At 48.1% G+C, this 21,137-nt stretch overlaps 1 protein-coding gene across 1 annotated transcript in view; it reads left to right on the forward strand.

The window, feature by feature from the left end:
• Window positions 1-21,137, forward strand: part of MGMT (O-6-methylguanine-DNA methyltransferase) — a 612,540-nt gene that overhangs the window by 8,175 nt on the left and 583,228 nt on the right. Inside the window, exon 2 of the mRNA XM_075352256.1 lies at window positions 16,418-16,467. The gene's annotated coding sequence lies outside the window, so the exon portion shown is untranslated. The remainder of the gene's footprint in view (window positions 1-16,417; window positions 16,468-21,137) is intronic.

Consider the following 21,137-nt stretch of genomic DNA (forward strand, 5'->3'; position numbering starts at 1 on the left):
ACATGTACCAACCCGCACGCGGCAATACCGCGAACAATACCGCGGTAAAACCGCGGCAAACCGCATGCGGTTTTGGGGTGCAGTTTGCCGCGGTTGTTTACCGCGGGTGCGGTAATCTTTCAATGCCTGCGGAATTTTCTTGAGAAAATTCCATTTTCCGGTGCGCACAAAGCCTTACCCTATACTCATTTGATTTAAACAAATAATGTAGTGTAGTGATGTCACTGCGCCTGTTTCACTGAGAAGTCAGAGCTCAGACGCACATAGAGAATGATCGATCGAGCTGAAGGCTCCTTCTTCTTTCATTACTTTTAACTGTATCTGCATCCTGGATGCAGATAGAATTGAAAGTGTGATGAGGGATGGACGGGGGAGAGGGCCTGGCACCTGGTCCCCCGACTCGTGGGCCCCTTAGTGGCTGCATGGTCTGCCGCTATTATCATGAGCGGATCCTTGGAAGTTTGGTTCAACAGGTTCAGCCAGACTTTATTTGAGTAAGGCTAGTTTCACACTTGCGTTGAAGAGCATCCGTTGCATTGCGTTGTGTGACGGATGCAACGGATGTGTTGCATATAGTGGCACAACGGATGCAACGGATGCTGCAAAACAACGGAATCCGTTTTGATTTTTTTAATTTTTTTTACAGTTTTACTGGTGGCAGACTATTGTGAACGATCAGCTGATCGCTCACAGTAGCCGGCCGCTGGGTGATCAGCTGATCGCTCACAGTAGCCGGCCGCTGGGTGATCAGCTGATCGCTCACAGTAGCGGGCCACTGGGTGATCAGCTGATCGCTCACAGTAGCGGGCCGCCGGGTGATCAGCTGATCGCTCACAGCAGGAAATTGCCGGGTCATCAGCTGATCGCTCACTGCAGCCGGTTGCCGAGTGATCAGCTGATCGCTCACAGTAGCCGGCCGCCGGGTGATCAGCTGATCGCTCACAGCAGCAGCATGATCAGCTGATCGCTTACAGCAGCCGGTCGCCGGGTGATCGCTCGGCCGCCAAGAATGTGTGCGGGGGGCGGAGTGCGGGGTGGATGGAGCCGAGCGGGGCCATGGCGCTGTGGACAGGTGAGTGTGTGTGTGTGTGTGTGTGTATACATGCAGAGTGGAGTGCAGGAGGGGGCGGAGCCAAGCGGGGACGTGTCAGGCTCCCTGCACGTAGCCAGGGTAAATATCGGGTAACTAGGCAAAGCACTTTGCTTGGTTACCCGATATATACCTTGGTTACGGGTGCAGGGAGCCAGAGAAAGCATGCGCAGTTAAATCCTAAGGATTCCGCTGCTCAAAAAAACGTTACATGCCGCGTTCCTCCCGCTGGGCGGAAGCAACGCAGCGTCGCCCAGCGGAAGCAAAGCAGATCCTTTTGGCACAATCCGTCATCCATACAAGTCTATGGGAAACAGCGGAATCCGTTAACAGATTCCGCTGTTTTCCAAAAGGGCGGATTGTGACGGAAGGAGAAAAACGCAAGTGTGAAAGTACCCTTAGGACTTGGACTTGACCTGAACCCCAATGGAAGTCACTAAGTGGACTTCGTCCACAAGCGGCCGGCCATAAACAGATCGCTTCCGGGTGAAGGTGTGCAGCGTTTTTCTGTGCGGTATATGTATTGGAGGTGGACACCCAGACCCAGTCTACTACATCTGCGTGTCCACCTTCAATAGGCTTATCCTCCCGGAAATGGTGCACGACCAAGCACCTGGTGACTCTGTCTGCACCATTATAGTCAATGGCCCCGTCAGCACATTCGTCCGAAGCCCATTTTTCATGGGGGTTCGGACGGTAGCCCAGATGGGACCACTGAACGGTGTAAGATGGCACTCGGTAATATTAGAAATGGCCGATATGTGCCACCGAGAACCTCTGCTATGATGAACCTGGAGTGTTCGCTGGGACTTGTAGTTCCACACGTTTTTTTGGTAACATGTTTCAGGGCTAGATTCATAGGATCGTCAGAAGTGATGGGCGGGACTGATCATCCATATACCTCCCACCCAGGGGTGTGCCTGGGAGGATATCATGTGTCTGGTTCTGATCACATTGCTGTCTACCAGGGTCCTGGAAGGACACGGCCCTGCTGGAGCACATGGTGAGACTGTACCGCCCCGGTGTTAGTCAGGCTGCTCGGATCCATGATCGTGACTCGAGGGGTGTCCGGGTCCGGCTTAGCGGACACTTTGATCTGTATAAAAGGGGGTATTTGCAGGGGATAAGTTTGTGAGGGGACCTGCGGGTTGCAGTAATGGGAGTACCGCCGCTGCTGGAAGGAGTACCGGAGCAGATGGGGTTAAGCAGCTAGATGTCAGTCCCGCCGCAGGTAGGGAAGGCCCTGGGCTCAGGGTGTTAGTAGTTATTTGGGAGAGCAGGGTGCAGGGGACCAGGGTACTCACTGTGGGTAGTCGTGGTGCTGGATGAGGTTTATAAAGGAGACACACACGCTGTAGGTAAACTAAAGTCTCTGTGTACAGCTGCCGCTGCCGGGAGCCTGTCCAAGTACCCGATCGCACCGATGTCACTTAGTGATCCAGAGCCTGCCTCCGTGCACAATTTATTGTCCATTGGTGTCCCCGTAGCTTGAAGCTTTTGGGGTCCCTGCTCACTATGTGTAGTGTAGCCTTGCTCTTGAGGGCTGCCATGTGGGACTTTAGTGGGTTGCTGTGTCTGGATACACCCCTGTCCCCCTCGTTGTGCTGATGCTCTCAACCTCTGAGCTTGTAGGGAAGTCCTTGGAGATCCTCTCCGTCAGGTGAATTGCCAGGACGTTGAATCGGCTCCTGACCTAGGGTCCTGTACCCCGTCGTTCTTGGTACCGGTCAGTTCTTTTGGGCCTTCTGGTGCCGACAGTCTTCCAAGACTACGTCCGTCACACCCTTGTCCAATGTCACTGCTACCGGTCCCCGATTCCTCTGGACCCGGATCACCGCTTGCGACCTAACCAGTGTTCCTAGCTCCCCAGGAGCTCCTTCTCCCTGCTCCTCTCTCTTTTGAGCCTACTTCCCAACTCCTCCCTGTCTGTCTCCCTCTTTCAGTCTGCTCAGTCCCCCAGTGGCTGTACCATTTCCAGTCAGTCCAACCCCTCTGGTGTGTCTGGCAGTGTCTGATGTGAGGTGCTTGGGTTTTGTTGTTCAGATGGGAGTGACATCGGTTCCTTGGGCACCTGGAACCATGGGGGGGGATTAGCCCTGCACCCTGGGGAAGGATACAGTTCCCTGTGGCACCCTGATGTGTTCAGGGGCGCCACAAGACCATGTGGGGAGTCAGCTGTGACTCCTGAATAGGCAACCCCAGGAGAAGGGGGTTGTGAGCTGACTGTGTCAGCAAGTGAAGACCGCCATATTTGTTTTCCCTCGGATACAGCTGAGAGGTCAGTGAGTAAAGGCTGGGATGCCTGCACTGGGACGCTGTGTGTATGAAGCCTTGCAGATATACTCACCATTGGAACAGACTGCGGATAGTGGCATGTTCCTGTTATTGTCTTCAAATGAACTGTAAGGCCCTGTGCGCACACTGCGGTTTTTGCGGCAGAAAAGGTGTGGTTTTTGTTCCTAACCTTGCTGCAGTCTTTCCCCAGCAATACCTATGGGGAAAAAAAAAAATGTTGTGCGCACACTTCGTTTTTTTTTTATCTATAGGTTTTGCTGCAGAATTTCTTCAGCAAAAAGAATGAGCATGTCACTTCTTTTTCGCAGGTACCTGCTGTTTTTGCCATAGATAATGGAAAAAAAATGCAGGTTCCAAACCGTGGAAAAAACGCGGGTGCGTTATTACCACGGTTTTTGCTTTGGGTGCGGAATTCTGCCAGAGGGTGTGGATTTTTCTTAAGAAGAAGTTATTTCTCAGTGCGCACAGGGCCTAACAGCGGTTTATGACATGCTTGAATAACCCGCAAGGACTGTTTAAGTGACAAAGTGCTCCTTTGTGCCTCAATCCTGCTGCCAGACTTGTGTCCCCAATACTTTTGGGCCGCAGGTCATTACAACAGGCAGAGGAACACAGTGTGAAGGCAGTCTAAAGGGTACTTTACACGCTGCGACATCGCTAGCGATTGCTAGCGATGTCGAGCGCGATAGCACCCGCCCCTGTCGTATGTGCGACATTTGACATACCTGTGCAGCGACGTCGCTATGACCGCCGAACAATCCTTCCTTCAAGGGGGAGGTGCGTTCGGCGTCACAGCGATGTCACCGCGACGTCACTAAGTGGCCGTCCAAAAGAAGCGGAGGGGCGGAGATGAGCGGGACATATCCCGCCCACCTCCTTCCTTCCTCATTGCCGGTGGACGCAGGTAAGGAGATGTTCGTCGTTTCTGCGGTGTCACACATAGCGATGTGTGCTGCCACAGGAACGACAAACAACATCGTACCTGCAGCATCAAAGATAGTAAGGAAAGGAGCAACATGTCAACGATCACCGTTTTTGTACGATTTTGCGATCGTTGATCGTCGCTCCTTGTTGTCACACGCTGCGATGTCGCTATTGGCGCCGGATGTGCGTCACTATCAACGTGATCCCGACGATATATCGGTAGCGATGACGCAGCGTGTAAAACACTCTTAAGGCTATGTGCCGACGGGACTATGTAACTATGGATATATCCGCACTTACGTCCGCAGATTTCGCGCAGCAGCTCCCCGGAATCCGCAGCTATCCTTTGCTTCGGGATTCCAGCGAAATATCTGTGGAAAACCTGCGGACATTCATGCAACTTACTTGCGGAAGTCCCGACCTTTATCTCCATATTGGAGAGGCGGTATTACCGCAGGAATAATTGACATGCAGTTACATGCGGCTGCGGGACATCCGCAGCATGTTCCGCAGCCGCACATACCACAGCATGGACACAGCACTCCTCATGTCCCATAACATGGAGAGTGTCTGTGCTTGCTAAAACCTTCGGATTTCTCTAGAAAATCCAGATAAATCTGTAGGTTTTCCGCGACAAAATCCGCGGGTATATAGTCCCGTGGGCACATAGCCTAAGGCTAAGTTCACATAGGGCGTTTTTTGCTGCGGTTTTTTTCTGCAGTAAAACCTGATCTCTTGGCAGTAAAAAAAGCGGTGTTTCTTGCTGCTTTTTTTGTGTGTTTAAATAAAGTTAGTTTCATTCCCTAAAAACGCCCCAAAAAACACAACTGCATTTTTGCACTTTTTCATTGCTTTGAATGGTAAAACAAAAAAGCAGCAAAAACGCTGAAAGAATTGACATGCTGCTTTTTTCAATTTCAACGATTTCACAATTCGGTCAGGAAAAAAAAAACCAAGCATGTGCATGAGAGTTCTGAAATCATGTAGTTCTTGCTGCTTTTATAAAAAGCAGCTTTTAATTTGCATAAAACTAAAAAACAAAAACCGCTGCAAAAACGTAGTGTGTGAACATAAAATTTGGCTATCTGTGCACGTTACATCTTTGTGGTGCACGTTTTTAGCCCCTAAAAAAACTCACCCGCTTCAAAAATGCTACAGCTGAAGCTCACAGCGAGTGCTGTAGAACATGACTGCCTGATGTGAGCTCCACGCAGCAACTGAAGTGAGCCAGGCAATCAGCGGTGACATCACTCAGGTTAGCCATCACTAATCTGGGACTTAGTGGCTGCTGTGGGCTGCCATTAACTCCCTCATTACCTTGATTGCCACCGCACCAGCGCAATCAGGAAGAGCCAGGTAAAGTGCTGGGACAGTCGCATCTAATGGATGCGGCAATTCTGGGTGGCTGCTGGCTGATATTTTTAGGCTGAGGGGTGACCAATAACCATGGCTATCCCCAGCCTGAGAATACCAGCTCCCCAGCTGTCTGGCTTTATCTGTGCTTGTATCATAATATGAGGAGACCCTACTCCAATTTTTTAATTTATTTATTTTACTGTACGATATAGCTCTGCCTACTGGCATCTGTGATTGGAAGCCTCAGACAGGCTGTCACTCAACGTGGGGGCTCATCTGACTGCAACCAATCACAATTATAAGAGATGATGGCGTGCACTCGGTCAAAGGGGAGGTGCTGGTAGATTGGAACAAACGCCCTCGTCATATATATATTATAAATCACCGCACTCTGCAACCAATCACAGACGCCGGTGGGCAGGGAAGCAGTGAATATGTATGAGCCTAATGAGCGGCCCGGGAATAGGAATGAGAGGCTGCAGGAGCAGTGTGACAGCCGCACACTTTCACACATCAGTTTTTTTCCATCAGGCACAATCTGGAAGAAAACGGTAAAACCGGATCCGGCGCCGGATCCGTTTTATTCCCATTGATTTGTATTAGCGCCGGATTGTGCTGGATGGCCTTGCGTTGCATCCGGCTTTTGCCGGATCCTGCGTAATTGGCTAATGCGGCGGTCGGATGGAATGTCTCTTGTAACGTTTTTTGTCTCTGACAAAAAAACGCATTGCACAGGATCCGGCGCGATACGGCGTGATTTACAATAGAAGCCTATGGACGCCAGATCCGGCGTAATGCGGCAAAAAATGGATGCGGCCGCCGGATCAGTTTTTTTATACTGCGCATGCTCCAATTTATTGCAAAAAAACGGACGAAACGGATGAAAAAATGGATGCGCCGGATCCGTAAAATAAAAAGGATCCGGCGCATCCGTTTCTGCATATTCTGTGCCGGATCCGTTGCATCAGGCACACGCCGGATTGTGCCTGATGCCAAAAAACTGATGTGTGAAAGTAGCCTAAGTATGAAGCGCTTGCTCCTACCCCTTTGCGCCGGATTTTGGTCCCCGTAGACTTAATATAGAGACCGGCATCTGGCCAGATACCAGGGATCAATCCCTCGCCGACCCCGAGTCAGCGGGGGATTGATCTGCCAGTCCTCCGAAACGCACGGACAAAACGCAAAAGTAATTGACATGCTGCATCTTTGCAGCCGAAAATAACCTGCAACGTGCGCACAGCAAAAATGAAATCTCAGAGACTTTGCTGGGGAAGGAAATTCATGTTTTGGTACCAAAACTGCACCTGAGAAACATGGGAAAAACGCAGCGTGTGCACAAGGCCTTGGAGTTCCTAACAGTCTCATTTAAAGAATGTATACGTGTATATATTTGTTTAGCGGGACACTAAAACAACACTAATTAGTTTCTCCGATTTGCAGGACTTTTTGCATTTGCGAAGGTCTGAGTAACATATGGAATATTAAATATTTGTTGATGTGTTTAGGCAAACGCGCCATCAATCATGTTGACTAAGATGCATTAGCGGTAATGCACACATGAGACGTAATCATGATGGATTAGGCTGCGTTTTTTTTCTGCAGTGAAACAGAAGACAGGTTTTTGTGTTTTTTTTCCCCACGAAACAGTTAAATACCCAAAGTTGCTGCGTCCTGCAAAATGCTATGCTAAACAGCAGCGCTCTGCCTTTATATCCATTTTATAGATACTTTCCCTCGATCACTCTTACGAGGCCAGTTTGTTTGTCTGATAAAGTAATACAAATGGCCGCAGATTTGGCAGGAGCGCGGCTGCTCGGAGCTGTTGATGGCGGTTGTCTAATGCACTGTACATACTATACCATTCTGTTTTATTGTGCCGCTGCTGACCCGGCACTTTCTGTATAAGTGATTCTCACCCGTCCACAGGTTTCTACAGATCCTGTTCGGCAGGGGCAAAGGTCTGTGGTCTGGTGAAGGCCCGAGGTGAATGCCAACACTAAAGGCCCTGTCACACACAGAGATAAATCTGCGGCAGATCTGTGGTTGCAGTGAGATCGTGGACAATCAGTGCCAGGTTTGTGGCTGTGTACAAATGGAACAATATGTCCATGATTTCACTGCAACCACAGATCTGCCAAAGATTTATCTCTGTGTGTAAAGTGGCCTTTAGTCTGGGGACCCTGCTCTGTCCCTTATCCCGACGATAGACTTAAATGTAGTCAGGGTCGAGCCTCCAGCGTAGCCCTGTTTCCTGTTCAGGCCCTAACAACTAAAGGGGGCTTTACACGCTACGACATCGCTAATGCGAACTCGTTGGGGTCACGGAATTGGTGACGCACATCTGGCCGCATTAGCGATGCCGTTGCGTGTGACACCGATGAGCGATTTTGCATCGTTGCATTCTCAAAAATCGTTACTGCAGCAGTAACGAGGTTGTTCCTCGTTCCTGCGGCAGCACACATCGCTCCGTGTGACACCGCAGGAACGAGGAAGCTCTCCTTACCTGCCTCCCGGCCGCTATGCGGAAGGAAGGAGGTGGGCAGGATGTTACATCCCGCTCAGCTCCGCCCCTCCGCTGCTATTGGGCGGCCGCTCAGTGACGTCGCTGTAACGCCGCACGGACCGACCCCTTAGAAAGGAGGCGGTTCGCCGGTAACAGCGACGTCGCCGGGCAGGTAAGTATGTGTGACGGGTCTGGGCGATGTTGTGCGGCACAGGCAGCGATTTGCCCGTGTCGCACAACAGATGGGGGCGGGTACCCACGCTGGTGATATCGGGACCGATATCACAGCGTGTAAAGCCCGCTTAAGTCCACGTCTACCACAGATCTGCCAAAGATTTATCTCTGTGTGTGACAGGGCCTTAACACCATGTTCCCACGTAGCATTACGGATGCTACTTTGTACCTTTGCACTTTTTTGTGCACAAAATCTGCGGAGTTTAACAGTTTGAGCAAATTGGATCTCATTTCATGAAAACTCATTCCCACAGTGTTTAAAGGGAACCTGTCAGGTGCAATATGCAGCCAGAACAACGAACAGTTCTGGGTGTATACTGCTAATTCCTGCCTTATGGTCCCTGTATCTAATAGCATGGATAAAGAGATATTTAGAAAAAGTATTTTTTAAAGAACTTTTACTGTATGCTAATTAGCTTGTGGACTAGTCCCCTGGGCGTTGCTCCCCTTGCCAGTCGCCCCTCATTAGCATGTTAGTACGCCCCTGTGGGTGTGCTAGCATGCTAATGAATACTCAGCGTCAGAGGATGATCTCACTCACCTCTGCGCTGCCATCGACGCCCGACACTGGATTTCGGCTCAGTGCGCATGACCCCGGAGTTTGGGTCATGCACACTACTTCAGTTTGAAGCCAGGACGCGAACACCCAGCTTCATAGTACGCAAGACCCAAACTCCGGGGTCATGCGCACTGAGCCGAAATCCCCCGTTGGACGCAATGGCAGCGGAGAGGTGAGTGAGATCATACTGTGCCCACAGGGGCCCACAGGAGCGTAGTAACATGCTAATTGGGGCGACTGGTAACTGAAGCAACGCCCAGGGAGCTACTGCCCTCGCTCATTAGCATACGGTAAAAGATCTCTAGAAATACTTTTTCTGAAGATCTCTTTATCTATGCTAGTGTATACAGGGACGGTTAGGCAGGGATTAGCAATATGCACTCAGAACTGCTCGTGTTCCTGGGTGCATATTGCACCTGACAGGTTCCCTTTAAAGGGAACGTATCCCATGGAAAAGTGCTATTAACCTGCAGATATGGGGTTAATCTGCAGTTAAATAGCATTCTATACATGCACATTAATCTCTGCTGCCAGGAGGAAAATAACTTTATTCCTTCCAGCAGCGTCGCAGTTACAGTCACGGGTGGCACCGACGCAAGGTCAGTCACCGCTCTGTATATGGAGAGCTGCGGCTGTAACCGCACTCCCCGCACTGACTGACAGCCGCTCCGCAATAGAATCAGTTGTCAGTCAGCGCAGGGGGCGTGGTTACAGCTGCTGCTCTCCATACACAGAGCAGTGACTGAACTCACACTGGCACCACCCCTGTGACTGAAACCAGAATGCTGCCGGGAGGATAAAAATTCTTTTCCTCCCAGCAGCAGGGTTTAATGTGCAGGCGCCAGACAGGTTCAGAATGCTATTACCTGCAGATTAACCCCATATCTGCAGGTTAGGTTATGTTCACATTTCCATTTTTTTGCATCAGTCACCTGCGTTGCTTGACGCTTGTGACTGATGCGTTGTACAATGGGTGATAAGAAATGCAATTGATTGTCATAAGAAAGCGGATTCCTTTGGTATAAAGAGAGAGAGAACGATCAGCTGATCACTCTGAAAAGCCGACCGCCGGGAGATCAGCTGATCGCTCTGAAAAGCCGCCCGCCGGGTGATCAGCTGATCGCTCTGAAAAGCCGGCTGCCGGGAGATTAGCTGATCGCTCTGAAAAGCCGGCTGCCGGGAGATCAGCTGATCGCTCTGAAAAGCCGCCCGCCGGGAGATCAGCTGATCGCTCTGAAAAGCCGCCCGCCGGGTGATCAGCTGATCGCTCTGAAAAGCCGGCTGCCGGGAAATTAGCTGATCGCTCTGGAAAGCCGGCCGCCGGGAGATCAGCTGATCGCTCTGAAAAGCCGGACGCCGGGAGATCAGCTGATCGCTCTGAAAAGCCGGACGCCGGGAGATCAGCTGATCGCTCTGAAAAGCCGGACGCCGGGAGATCAGCTGATCGCTCTGAAAAGCCGGATGATCAGCTGATCGCTCTGAAAAGCCGGACGCCGGGAGATCAGCTGATCGCTCTGAAAAGCCGGATGATCAGCTGATCGCTCTGAAAAGCCGGACGCCGGGAGATCAGCTGATCGCTCTGAAAAGCCGGATGATCAGCTGATCGCTCTGAAAAGCCGGCCGCCGGAAGATCAGCTGATCGCTCCGTAAAGCCGGCCGCCGGGAGATCAGCTGATTGCTCTGTAAAGCCGGCCGCCGGGAGATCAGCTGATCGCTCTGTAAAGCCGGCCGCCGGGTGATCACTTCAGTTTAAAACCTGCGTGGGGGGGGGTATGCTCAGTAAAACGCGACATATTCCTGCACTGGAATCCGTCGCATGACGCAGGATAACGGAATCCTGCACCATAGACTTACATTATGCCTCCTGCGGTTTTTTGCCGCAACAAAAAACGTTGCATGCTGCATCCCTCCCACTCGACGGTCAGTCGTTAAACGACTGATGCGCCGCGCGGCGGATGCAACGCAGGGTCATCAGTCACAATCCGCCGCTCATACAAGTCTATGGGAAACAACAGAATCCGCCAAACAGATTGCGTTGTTTATCAGAGCGGCGGATTGTGACTGATCCTAAACAACGGAAATGTGAACATAGCCTTAATAAGGCAGGGATTAGGAATATACACCCAAAACTGCCCGTGGTTCTGAGTGCGTATTGGACCTGACAGGTTCACTTTAATTCTTCTTAGGCTATGTGCGCACTAGTGCGTTTTACCCGCGGATTTACCCGCGGATTTGCTGCGGAAATTTCTTGAGAAATGTCTGCAATCTTTGTGAAGACATTTCCCAGCAAATCCTATGTGAAAAAAAAATAGCTGTGCGCACTGGTGCGGATTTTTCTCAAGAAATTTCCTTGAGAAGAATTTCTTGAGAAAATTTCTTGAGAAAATGAGCATGTCAATTCTTTTCCGCAGGAACCCTGCGGATTTCGGCAGTACAGCCTGCAAAATTCGCAGGGAACAACCTGCGGGAAAATCGCGTCAAATTCGCGTCTAATCCGCGGCAAATCCGCATGCGGATTTGGTGCGAATTTTTTCTGGAGGTCCGGAAATCTTCCACTCCCAGAAGTTTCTCAAGAAATTTTCTTGAGACACTTCACAGTTCTAGTGCGCACAAAGCCTTACACATTGACACTAAACGCCGGTGTTTAACCATGGCTGATCATTGACAACTGTAGGTGAAACATCCACTTGCCTATAAATCGGTGGAAATTTCGGGCAGTGTTTCCCACGCCATTCTCAGCCATGGCTGACAACGCCAGAAACTCCACATTAACACTAGAAGTCCCAGAAAATTCGAGCTCCCCCCTGAAGTCCCGAAAGAGGGTCAAATGACCCTTAGTCCAAACTGAATAGAACTAACTAGAAACTAAATGGCTAAACTCAATGGAAAACAACAACCTCCTGTGGTGCGACAGTAATGGCCTTAATTACAGAACAAAAGACGGTGATTTTAGGATGTTAGCTAAAATCCTTCAGGTCATTCGACCCGTCTCTGGGTTCCAAAGGTAGAAATGTTAAATGACCCCTCTCTGGGACCTCTAGTGTTAAAGTGCCCTCAGTCTTGGCTTTTAATTGTATATAAATCGTATATGCTTTGAACAAACCCTTTTCTTTTTCCTCTCCTGTATGTATAAATATATGAGGTTATGTTCACAATTAATCTTCCCTCCTGGGTAACATATTCCCCAATGATGTGTTGGTATCTAAGCATCAATAACAAACACGCACAATTCCGTTTCTACCAAATGATTCCCATTTGAAGCTGCGCACAGTATTAATAAACCACCTATGTATATTTCTATTGTTTTATCTGTTCATCTGTTACATTTAATTACTTTTCTGATCACTTGGGTCTCTTTGTAGTTGAGGAGCAGCTGCTGTTTGCTCCCACCCATCTTCATTGATCATCACAAACCTGGGAATGTTGTGTCCTGATGCTCGGCGTGATACATTATGTTACAGTGACAGAAATCAGGCTTAAGCATCGGCTATATGACAGATTCATGCATCCTTCACTGCTTCTTTTCCATGCCACGTAGTCATTTGAAAGGGTTATTTTGTCACTCATGCATTTAGACTTGCATATCGGGTCAGTGGGAATATGAGAGCACCGGCTCACCGGCACTGCCCTGTAGTTGATGCGGAAATGTTGATAAACTAATGGGGTGTGAAATGTGGGCACTTTATATTATTTGCATATAGTCTCTGAGGAGGTATGAAGCGAGCACAACGTGAACGGCATCGCCACGCGTTTCATAGGTAGTGGAGGTTTACACTTGCTCATGTCCATACATCCTAATGCTTGTACTAGTCATGTACCGATTCACGTCAGCTATGAGTTAGGCTACTTTCACACATCCGGTTTGAGCTGTGCGGCTCAATCCGGCTGTGAAACCTATGCAACGGATGCGGCGAAAACACCGCATCCTTTGCATACGTTTTTACATGCAGCATGTTTTGTCCGGTTGCGGCACGCTACTGAGCATGCGCAGTGGAAGAAACCACATGCGGCGTCCGGATGCGTTTTTTTCCGCATCGCGCCGTATCCGGCGTCCATAGGCATGCATTGAAAAATGCGGCACGATGCAGTTTTTTTGCCGGAGCAAAAAACGTGCCAGGGAACGTTCCATCCGGCCGCGGCATCGGCTAAATCTGCCACATGCGGCAAAAACCGGACCAAACGCAAGCCCATGCGTCACAATACGACACTAATGTAAGTCTATGCAAAAAAAACGCAATCGGCAGCAAAAAAAACCGATTGCGGTTTTTCTGCAGAGCGCCGTATTGTGCCGCAGAGCAAAAACCGGATGTGTGAAAGTAGCCTAAGGCCATGTGCCCACGCTGTGGAAAATGCGCGGATTTTGCCACGGATTTCTCACGGAAAAGCCGCGGATTTTCCAAAAATCTGCAGCAGCGGCACTTCCCAGCCATTTTTATGGCATTTTTGGAAATGCTGTGCCCATGCTGCGGATTTTTCTGCGGCGAATTTGCCGCGGATTTTGATCCGGAAAAATCTGCAACATGTCAATTATTGTTGCGGATTTTGATCCGGATTTTGGCTTCAGAATTGGGGAAAAAAAAAAAAATCCGCGGTAAATCCGCCGCGGATTTTCATGCAGAAGAATCCGCAGCAACATTCTACCGTGGACACATAGCCTTAGGCTGCTTTCACACATCAGTTTTTTGCCATCAGGCACAATCCGGCAAAAACATGAAAAACGGATCCGGCGTCTTTTGCCGCCTGATCCGTTTTTTCCCTCAAAGACTTTCATTAACGCTGGATTGTGCCGGATGGCCTTGCATTTCATCCGTTTTTTGCCGGATGCGGCAAAATTTACTTGTCCGGCGGCTGGATGAAACGGTGAAGGGAATGTTTTTGTGTCAGGCAAAAAAAAAAAAAAACGGACTGCGCCGGATCCGGCGCCGTACGGCATGTTTTATAATAGAAACCTATGGATGCCGGATCCGTCGTAATGCGGCAAAAAATTGATCCGACCGCCGGATCCATTTTTTTGAACTGAGCATGCTCAGAATCACACCGGATCTGTGAAAAAACTGAAGGAACTGATCCGTTTTTTCGCCGGATCCATCGCATCAGTTTGTTAGCCGGATCATGCCTGATGCCAAAAAACTGATGTGTGAAAGAAGCCTTAAGTGCCAGTTTATTTGCATTTATCCCAGTGTTTTTTTTTGTTTTGTTCCAGTTTTGTAAAATAACCCGTCCATCCAGCTGCAGTTTGGTTTAAAAAGTGCTCAGTCTCCACTGCTGTTCCCGGTATCTCTGCTCCTCTGCAGCACTGGTTTTTGCATTGACGCCATAGCTAAGCTCACTTTTCCCCGTTGACAGCATAAACTACTGAGCTCACTAACCACCATCTACGTAGTAGCATATACAGTGTGTTCACCCATTCCTGTCCACTGCCATTAACTTGAGAACGGCAGCAGCCATAGGCATAGAAGTGGTGTCTAGGTATAGTAAAGTAGCCATGTGCTACGCAATGAAACCAACTATAGCGCCACCTGGTGGAAAACAACGGAGTTAGCATTTTTATCTCAAAAACAGAACGAGATAGAGATAAAAAGTGAATTACAAAGTTGTAGGGCATCATCAATTCAATATGAATCGACACCTTGCATACAGAAATGCTATGATTACAACGTGTAAAACTCACAAGGCTGCGGACGTGAAGCGATACCTCATGGAGACCTTTCTACAAGTCATTGGGTATGGTGGCTGTGTGGAGTGGCCTCCACGCTCACCTGACCTCACCCCATTGGACTTCTTTCTGTGAGGTCACATCAAACAGCAGGTGTATGCGACCCCTCCACCAACATTGCAGGACCTACGACGACGTATCACAGATGCTTGTGCAAACGTGTCACCTACCATATTGCACAACGTGCAGCAAGATACAGTATGCTGTGCAGAGTCCAGATGTGCATTGCAGCTGACGATGGCCACTGTGAGCATCAAAGTTATATGAGAGCCATATGCGTGACCAGCATTCAATGTTTTGGGGGGATCATGGGTTTCATATCATAGCATTTCTGTATGCAAGGTGTTGATTTGTATTGAATTGATGATGCCCTACAACTTTGTAATTCACTTTTTTTCTCTATCTCGTTCCGTTTTCAAGATAAAAATGCTAACTCCATTTTTTTCCACCAGGTGGCGCTATAGGTGGTTTCATTGCTTAGTGCATGGCTACTTTACTATACCTAGACACCACTTCTATGCCTATTGCTGCCGCCGTTCTAAAGTTAGCGGTGGACAGGATATGGGTGGACACACTGTATAAAGAGATCTTTAGAAAAAGTATTTCTTTATGATATGCTAATGAGCGCAGGGACTAGTCGCAAGGGAGTTCCCCCGACTAGTCCACCCTCTTGACATGTTAGCATACCCACAGGGCCCTGCTAACATGCTATTCATTACACAGCGTCATTGTCAGTGATGTGCATACGTGTGTCCATTGTCACTGCTTCAGAACGCCGGGTTCAGGGTCAGTGCCCATGATCAGAATGCCCGGCACTTCCAGTCATCTGCACCACAAAGCCGGGTGTACGTGTCCCGGCTTCAGAGAGGTCTAGTGCGCATGACCGGAACTACGGTGACTTCTGATCATGCACACTGAGCCTAAACCCGGCGTCTGATGTGGTGACAACGGACACGGGTATGCACGTCACCGCCTATAATGCTCAGTATTGAATAGCATGTTGGCATGCTAAGAGGGCGGACTAGTTGGGGGAAATTACACCCTTGCAACTAGTCCCTGCACTCATTAGCATATCATAAAGGATCTTTGGAAATACTGTTTCTAAAGATGTATTTATCTATGCTACTAGATATAGGGATTAGAAGTATGCACCCACAACTGCTCATGGTTGTGGGTGCATGGGGACATGACCGGTTCCCTCTACTCACCAAAAATGCCCCGTGTGAGCATAACCTAAAACTGATCTTCCCCTTTAAAAAAAATAAATAAAAAAATAAATAAAACTCAAGCCCTTGAGTGAAAGGCTGGCACTGTGATTGATTATCTTCAGCATTAAGGCGCTGTTTATTTATATGCCATGTTTTTCCAGGCTCCGTTATGTCTTACAGTAGATCGTTATCCGCAGATCAAAGTTGTGCTGCTCCGCGATGAGAGGGGACTTCAGCGAGCCTCATCTGTTGATTATGACTCATTACAGATGATAGATGACCCGCTGAACTCTGAAATTCCTGTTTTTTTTTGCTGTAGGAAAAAATATATTTAGAGAGAAATCTCGGAGTCGGTGATATTGGCTGCTCCGAAGCCCAGAGCCCATTTTTCTCATGCATCACATTATATATACGCGGAAGCGATAACATTGACGTGCTCCGTATATGACATTTGGTCTGCAGCCGGCTTATCGTCCACTGACGTTATTTATCATTTGCACTTCTCTTTTTTTTTTCTTCTCTCTCTTCGTAGGCAGAGCTTCGAGATTGACTACAAGTGCAGCTGCTGGACCCGGAGTAAAAGTAAGTTTCAGTGAGCGCGGGGCCCCCCGCAGGTGCTGTACACGAGAGCTCACCTAACCAGATCTGGTATTCCCCGGTGTCCGGCAGTTGGTGTTAAGTCTCCACTTGACATGATTGATGCTGCTGTGTAAATTGTACGCGCTCTGACTTGGCCGGTAATAGGCATCACTATAGCTTTTTTTCTTTTTCTCACTATGGATCTGTCGTTCGGAAGAATAGAATATATTCTGCATATTAAAGAGCTTTTCCAAGAGGCGCGAAAAGACCCAGCCACTGATACCGCGATTGGTAGGTGATGTTGTATTATTTGCCAAATTGATCTTCTTCGAATGACCGGATTAGAAGACAGATACTTGGGGTATGTTCACACACGCAGTCAAAATCCGGACAGAAAATTGGCTCCATCGTGGATAAGTCCTATGAAGAAAATCCACGTCATCAATTGACCGGTGCCACAGATTTTTTACGGTGTGACGATTTATGCAGCAGTATATTAAAGAAACCAGGACTCTACGACAAATCTATTGTCCAAAGGACCCAAACCGCCAAAGCACCCTGTTAATTTCAAAAGTGTCTGATTGGGTGTGTACTTTACCGGAAAGGTGGGTGGATCAACGATTTCCGTGGCTGGAATAAAAGGACATGTCGAACATTACTATTATAACAACAAAATCTATCTTGACAGTGAGAAGAAAGATTGATGGCCCGGTTCATCATTGCATTTTCCCCGGTTTCCTTTTTTTTTTTTTTTTATGTACGTATACCTCTTAATTAGTGACTTTTTGATTTGCCACAAATTCATTTAAGCAGTTTGTCCCTTTGTTTTTTCAAGTTGTGGTTTTTAAAACTTTGCAGATTTGACAGAAATTTACTCCAGATATAATATAACGAAGAATTGAGAAGTCCAAGATAATTGCAAAAAAAAAAGTAGGGAGATTTTATATCACAAAAGCAATCCACTGTATTGCACAAATGTTGACGTTTCGGACAATTTTTTGGGCCTTCATCAGAACAGATTGCAGTTTTAGGCCTTTGTGCACACGCTGAGTATTTCACATTAGTATTTGTAAACCAAAACCTGGAGTGGACAATCAGATTTAAAGTACTGTATTTTTCGGATTATAAGACACACTTTTGCTCCCACACATTTGGGAGGAAAATGAGGGGTGCATCTTAAAATCCGAATATAGATTACTGGGAGGTGGAGCATTGGCGCCGGCTACCTCTGTGTGTGGCCGGCTGTTTGTGCAGGCAGCCGGGTGTATCTCTGTGCGGGCGGCTGTGTGCCTCTCTGTGCGGGCAGGCGGGTGTGCGGCCAGCCGGCTGCCTCTCTGTGTGGGTGGGCGGCTGGCTGTGTGGACAGCGGCAGGTGCGGTGGCTGTGCAGTGAGTGTCCCAGATGCTCTGGCTTCAAATGATGGCACCCAGAGTCAGCGCGTGCGCAGATGGAGCTCTGTGCTGAGAGCTCAATCTGCGCACGCGCCGCTCCAGGTGCCATTTCTTTGAAGCCCAGACCGCCGACAGAGCATCTGAAACACCCACCGCACCGGTTTGCTGCCAGCACAGACCCTCCGCTGCCAGCACAGACCCCACCAGCATCGCCCCTGCCTCCTGTGACCCCACTCCACCACTGCTGCCGCCCCCTTCAGGTAAGGCCCGTTTCACACATCCGGCATTTCGCCGGATTTCGGATCCGGCACACATGCAGTACAGTACAATCATTTACAGTGGAAGCGCGACACCATGCGGTTGTGTGCTTCATGCACAACCGCATTTGTCCGCATGTGGTCGCGCTTCCACTGTAAATGATTGTACTGTACTGCATGTGTGCCAGATCCGGAATCCGGCGAAAGGCTCATTTCTCACATCCGGCATAAGACAACACCGAAGTATAAGACTGACCCCATTTTTTATTTATTTATTTATTCTTTTTTACCTTTTTTTATCTCTAAATTTGGGGTGTGTCTTATAATCTGATGCACCTTTATAAAACAAAAAATACGGTATAATAGAAACGCGGGCACCACTTCTGTATTTTGGTATTTTAGCTTACAAATACTGATGTAAAATACTGAACATCTGAAATAAACGTTATTTTGTGAAGTAAATTTTATTCTTTTTCCATTTATTAGGAGTGCCAAACTTTTTTTGTTTCTACCGTGTTTTTCCAAAAATAAGCTCTAGCAGGGAATTTCAGCATTTTCAGAGAAAGGCTTAAATATAAGCCCTCCCCCGAAAATAAGCCCTAGTCGCGGATCAATAATGAAGTGTCCGTGCAGCTAAAAAGGTTACAGATACTGCAGGACACTTCATTATAGACAGCGGCACCCGGCAATTACACTCACCCGACACTGAGCGGCAGGACCTGCAGTGATCGCACACCCGCACACATCAGCTCTCTCACACACACACACACACACACATACACACACAACATCGGATCGCACACACATCAGATCACATACACACTCACCTCATCCAGCGACACCGATCTCTTCTCGCCGGGAGAATCCTGAGAGGCAGTGCAGTGGAGCGCAACGAACAGGACCTGCGGCCGGACACGTTACTTGCTTCATTCCCTGCTGCCGTAAGTGCTGGATGTGATGTGTGTGTGTTTGTGTGTGATCTGCTGTGTGTGCCTGCGATCGGCTGTGTTTTTCTGCGATCGACTGTGTATGTCTGCGTTCGGCTGTGTGTATCTGTGATCGGCTGTATGTGGCTGTGTGTATCTGTGATCGGCTGTGTGTGCCTGCGATCGGATATGTGTATCTGTGATCGGCTGTGTGTGCCTGCGATCGGATGTGTGTATCTGTGATCGGCTGTGTGTGCCTGCGATCGGATGTGTGTATCTGTGATCGGCTGTGTGTGCCTGCGATCGGATGTGTGTATCTGTGATCGGCTGTGTGTGCCTGCGATCGGATGTGTGTGATCTGCTGTGTATATCTGCGATCTGCTGTGTGTGTCAGCTAGCAGCAGGGTAGGACGGCGTGCAGCACCGACTGGAGATCACAGGAGGACCTGGGAACCACGCAGACGTCCTGGTCTGGTGAGTATGAGTCTCCAGGGAAGTGGGGGGGGGTCTTTTTTTTTTGGGGGGGTAAACTTACCCCCAACCGTGTTTCTCCAAGAATAAGACCTCCTCCAAAAATAAGCCCTAGTGCTTTTTTGGGGGGCAAAAAAAATATATAAGACAGTGTCTTGAGCAGCCAACCCACAGGAGTGCTGTGCAACTTTATGCACAAGTGTACTCCAGTCGCCTGATTTTTTTTTTTGTGGTAATTTGTTGCATTATTTATTTTTTATTTTTTTTTAAACATGTGACTTTTTTTTTTTTTGCAATAAAAAATTGCAAAAACGGTCAAAGAAGAAAAAGGAGCATTTATTTTTTATATAGCGCAAAAATTCCAATTCTTTTTAACAGAGTTCTGAATTTTTTTATTAACCACTAAAATAGGAAAATAAAGTATACGAGTTTGCTATCTCCGTTATCGTACTGACCTGGAGAATCGTTTTCCCGGGTCATTATTGGTGTACGACGAGTTCTGTAAAAATAAAGAACCAGAAAAGATGGTGAAATTATTTAATTTATTTATTTTTTACATTTTAAGTATTTCACCCCGTTTGTTATTTTTTTTTAATTCTATTTTTCAGTATGTTATATGGTTAAACGAATGGTGGCATTCAAAACTACAACCGGTCCTGCAGAAACAAGCCCTCGTTTTACTATTTCGTCGGAAAATTTATAAAAAAAAAAAAAAAAAAGTTATGGCTTTTGCAAGAAGGGAAGGAAATAAAAGTAAAAGTGCAAAAATGAAAATTGCTTCTGGCAGGAATGGGTTAAAGAATGTACATAAACATTCTAAAGTGTTATAAAATGGAACACAATATTGCAAAATCGTTTTATAGAAGCTGTTTTTGTGTCATAGTGAGGGCGGCTGCACACGTTGAGTATTTGGTGCAGAAATTTCTGCATCTCTTGGCAGGAAAAATACAGCAAAAATGCGTATTGTGTTTTTATGCATTTTTGAAACTGAAGTCAATGGGTGTAAAAGAGCTGCAAAACTCTGAAAGAATTGACATGATGCAGATTATTTTTCTGCACCAAATGTACAAGTAGAAAATACTAAACATGTGCATTACACTTCAGAGATTCTCACTGGCTTTGCTAGTATCAGGATTTGCTTGCAGTTTGGTGACAAATCTACACTAAAAATGCATAAAAAAACAATGCACTGTGTGCACACAGCCTTATTGTTCTGAGCTTTAGGTCTAAGACACACGGCATGATAATCGGAGCGAGTGGAATGCGATAAAACATCGCATTCCACTCGGATCAATATTAGCCTATGTGCCAGCGCCCATGAGCGATTGTTTTCTCAGCCCTAATTGGACCGAGAAAATAGTCGCAGCATGCTGCGGGTGCAATGCAATCCTGTTTCACTCGCACCCATTCAAGTCTATGGGGTGAGAGAAAAATCGCACTGCACTCGCAGTACACCGGAAAATGGCAATATTCGGCAACGGAGGAGAGAGGGAGATAAATCCCTCCCTCTCCTCCGCAGCGCCAGCCCTCCCCTCCTCAGCGCTGGCCCGTCCCTCATCAGAGCCGGCCCGTCCCCCGCAGCTGTGGTCCGATCGCATGAGTGTATTTAAAGAGGAGCAACCACCAGA

This window comes from Anomaloglossus baeobatrachus, chromosome 5, assembly GCF_048569485.1.
Source record: "Anomaloglossus baeobatrachus isolate aAnoBae1 chromosome 5, aAnoBae1.hap1, whole genome shotgun sequence".
In the NCBI taxonomy this organism is placed as follows: domain Eukaryota; kingdom Metazoa; phylum Chordata; class Amphibia; order Anura; family Aromobatidae; genus Anomaloglossus; species Anomaloglossus baeobatrachus.